Genomic DNA, 4,585 nt, shown 5'->3' with positions numbered 1-4,585 from the left:
CTAATACATAGGTTCCAACATATATCATCCTTGCTTATGGTTATTTGAACAAATTTGTGTTATTCAAATCAACACTACAATACTTGAAAAAAAAAATCACACTAAACTGGAAGTTTGGCTAATAGCTTCTCAAATTGATTTTCAAAATTAAATTTTGTTTCAATAAACTGACTTTCTACTACCATCTAAATAATTCTAGTATTTAGAGACGGAAATGCAAATACGGATATCTCAATCAAAAATATTATCATTCTATCATTCTCTTTCTTAAAGAAATTGTGTATGACTTCAAATAATAATTTTTTCATATCAATTTTGCTACAACTACATATATCCCAAAACAAATAGTTAATTATGTTTGTCGTAGCCAGGATTCTAATACCATACGGGAACGGAAGATGAAACTAAAGGACCTTAAATAGGGTAATAACACTCCTTCATAAACTGTTCTAAAGATTTGCAAAAACAAAACCTTCTTTAAAATTTTCTAAAGTCATGCAAACTCATCACACTCACACACGTGTTCTCCTGATTGGGAAGGATAATTATGAAAAATTCTACCTATAAGAAGTCCTTGAAAACCTAGCCGCATAAATCCAAAATCTAGAATAAAAAAGGAACATGATTGGAATGCAGATTGAATAATCTCAAGAAATGGTCAGCCTCATACAACACAAACTCAGGAGTGCCTCCTCGTTGAGAAAACAACTCCCCCTATTTTATTAAAGGCCATATCCATATACATTGTTCAATAGTTCAAAAATATCTCATATATTAATACTCAATTTTTCACATAAATCACTAAGCATCAATTTTGCTATTGTTTTTGAAGGTTAAAATAGATTTTGCTCTGATTCCATATTAGGGGTTTTTCTCATATGTTGACAAACTGGAACAACCAAGCTATAAGCCATCCTAAACACAATGTTATAAAATGAAAGCACGAGATTAAGATTGAGAAAAAAATAAAAATTAAGCCAGAATATTTTTTATAAAAACACACAACCTATTAGCAAATGTATGTCATGCTCATCAAAACCAAAACACACAAAATTTGCAACTTGGCATATTGTGATAAAATCAACCAAATATTCATGAAACACAAAAACACACAATCATTTTGAAAATCATGACATAAAAATAATTTACCCAAAACAAAAATGTCAGATATATGAAAGTAACTGTGATCATCTAGGTAACCTTCAAAAAAAAATAACCAAAAGAAATAAAAGCTCATGCAAATTTACTCTGAAGCAAGTAAAGAGTATTTACTTCATTAATTAAACAGAACTCCTGAAAAGCAAAAAATATCACTCAAAAACAACGAAAGAAGAGGACCTAATAGAAGCATATCTATCAGAGATAAAAATGAAATACTATTAATAGATTACACACAAAGAAGAATCATGTCTTTATAGGTTCCCTATCAAAAAAAACTTAAGTGCCACCCAAGTATTAATAATTTATGATAACCTTCAAGCAACAGAAGCAGGAGATATCATTGTCCCTGCTTCGGCTTCAGCCAGCAGAATCTCCAACAACGGTGAACCTCTCCCTTCAGCACCAGCTTCAGCTATGGCCATCAGGAACTTCATTCCTCCACAGGCGGCCTCCACCTGCTCTTCATCGGGAAGAGGCTCTTCCAGTATCATTCTCAATGCATCTGCCGGTACTTCATAGATCCTAACCTGTGGCTCAACTGGATCCTTTTCACGAGACATACTTCCCTTCAGTCAGCTTCATGCAAACGGTCCCACAATGGACTTGACATCCGCCTCTCACATATTAAGAAGTATTCACAGATGATCTGAGCTGCAAAATCCCTTGGCTTATACCAAATCACACTAAGAATGTACATGATTAAAAATGATCGCCTAGGGTGAACTCTTGATAACATAGCCCAGCTTCATCATATCAGACACCTGTCAAAGAAGAGCCTGGGCAGTCCATTTCTGCAAGCTTGTTTTTGCATTGTTCTTCGAGCTCAGTGGCAAGCACAGCTTTCCCCTCTGGGTCTCCAGCTTCTGCATTCCAAATCCAACCCAGAACTACTTAGGATCAAACTCATTTACATGCATCAGAGTTGAGGAAATGCACGCTGGCCTTACGTCCGTGACACTTATGGGACCTCACAGCGAGCAATGAGATGGGTGTCCCATCTAGCTTCAGCGCCAGTAATCTATAAGCAACAGAGGCCACCTCCTCACCCTCTGATGCAAAGGCGGTTGGGGCCTTCATCAATTGTGAGCTTGGTTTGCATCTACGGAAAAAGCTCCTGTTGGGGAAATTCTGGTTATGTAAGTAGCTTTTCAACCGCAAGGGAATGGAGAATTGATATCCCTCCCTTTTGCCCTCAGGAAGCGTCTCCGATGAAGTCCTCATTCACAGACAGTCAAAGATCAAGCTGAGACCATCGCGCTTGTCAAAGAAAAGCTTGTTGCCACAAGCGCTGGAATATAATATCCCAAGAATAACACAGAACGGGGAGCTGCACATAAGCGCCGAGAGAAATAGCATCGGTAGCGAAACACGAACAGGCGGCTTTATCCTCGGTTGGCAGGCGGACGGATAACTGGATCGTCACGTAGTTTGTAACCTTGAAGAAGTTGCGAGACTTGAAGCGTTCGAGGCGGCGCTCGGTTCTTAATAGGGTTGATACATCGACAGATGTTCCAATAATGGACATTCGATGGCCTGCCGCAGACGAGGAGATCCTCCCGGGGGGATCCGGGGACCGAGAAAAAGAGGCTTGGAAAAAGGTGGAGAAAGGGATCTATCGAGCATAGTCCACTCAAGGCCTGGATGTTCGACGGAAGGACACTTGAGAGTGGGGGAACATCAACGGCGACTTCCCGCTGACCTCCTAGAACACCAGGTGGCTTGGGAGGATCGGTTCTGATTGTAACAACGGTCACGGAGCGAGCAACGCCTCCTCTCGTGCCTTCACGCTTGATGAGCCCTCGACTTCCTCGTGTCGCGTCCAGAGTCTGTAGGGAGCTTGAGGACGCTGTGAAAGGCCAGCGTGGCCAAACTTGGGGGCGAGGAGGGGGCTACCATCAACCAGACGGAAGGAGGAGTCATTGTCGGCGGCTTGCGGCCAGAGCGGCAGAGTCAAACTCCCTCAGGGCAAAAATCAAGACGGCGTCCGCGGCTATTGCCGGAGCGGGCGGAGGGGAATTATAAGAAGTTGGTGTAATGCGAAGTTCCATCGGCGGAATGCGCCAAGCTTGTCCCGGAGCGAAGAGAATGGTGCGAAATGGGAAATGGGGGCGGTTGAACGCACGCCTGTCCGGGGGGATGGTAGGGCACCGAGTTGGGGTGAGTCCGGCGGAGCCACCAGCACATCGGGGATTGTATGGGAACGTATGCCTAGGTTGAAGCCACATGGACATCCAATCAATGTGAAAAGCGGAGGGTAGAGCTTTGGAGGCGGCTCCAAATTAGGGTTTTTTCTTTCTTAGAGACGATCGGTTCAATTTATTAGATCTTAATTCCATTTTAAGGGGCTGTTTGGTATTAGGTTGGATTTAATAATCTGAATTTAGTAAATCTGAATTTAGTAAATTTGAATCAATCAAACTTTGAAAATTATTTGGTATGCTAAATATAAAATTCTGTTAAATTCTGAAAAAAAATTTTGACAACAAATCTGAGGATTTAAGATTGTTAAAGATTTAAATATGAAATTAATTGCTTAAATAATTTTTAATTATTAATTATGTTATTAATTATCTCATTAACTATTTAAATATTATATAATTTATTTTTCATCTTATCCATTTCATTGTTTCTCCATTACTTCGTTATGTTGCTTAGATTAATTTTTTTTGTTTAGATTAAAAAAAACATTAAGTTAGATTAAACTAATATAATGTCATTAGACTATTAATAATTTAATTAAAATAAGTTAGATTACTTAATTTTACTATTAATTAATTAATTAATCTGACTAATTATTAATGTTTAAATTATATTAGTAGTGTAACTTTATACTATTTTTATAATTTAAGACTTGCCTACCTCTCTTCTCATCGTCGCCATTTCTTTATGGTTGCTTCAGTAGCATGTTTTACGTGCTTAGAACGACTGAAGCTAATTTGAATGGAGGAACGAAGAAGAATGAGAGGTAGTTTTGAACGATTCACTTAATAACTTCTTCCTTTGACGATGTTCCTTCATATCATATTTGAAAACCACACCTTCTAAACATCCTCTGTTGGATCAGAAGTAACAACGATAATGGGAATTTGCTCTTGCTCGTTGCCAAAGTAGCCATCTTTCTTTCTTTCGCGCGCTTCTTTAGCCAAATCATGTTAAATCCATCGAATAACAAGATTTATATTTAGGCGGATTTACTCGGATTTATGTTGTAAATCCGTAAATCCCGAATTGACGTAGGCATCAGATTTACGCGACCTCAAAAAACCGTTTGGTTGGATTTACCTCAAATATGCTTTAATCTTGTGGCGAATCCGATACCAAACATCCCCTAAGAGTATTGCATGCATTAATTATTATAAGGGGCATTTACATGCATACCATTTTATATTTTATTATTTATATATTTCTAATACTTAACATTTTA

The 4,585-nt window shown here is 38.6% G+C and overlaps 1 pseudogene; it reads right to left on the bottom strand.

Moving 5' to 3' along the window:
* Nucleotides 1–1,475: 1,475 nt before the first annotated feature.
* Nucleotides 1,476–2,686, bottom strand: LOC114579925 (annotated as a pseudogene).
* Between the last annotated feature and the right edge of the window lie 1,899 nt (nt 2,687–4,585).

The sequence above is a fragment of the Dendrobium catenatum genome, unplaced genomic scaffold (genome assembly GCF_001605985.2).
Source record: "Dendrobium catenatum unplaced genomic scaffold, ASM160598v2 fragScaff_scaffold_716, whole genome shotgun sequence".
NCBI classification, from domain to species: domain Eukaryota; kingdom Viridiplantae; phylum Streptophyta; class Magnoliopsida; order Asparagales; family Orchidaceae; genus Dendrobium; species Dendrobium catenatum.
Note: the sequence above shows the minus strand (reverse complement) of the source record. Positions and strands in the feature narration are given on the sequence as shown.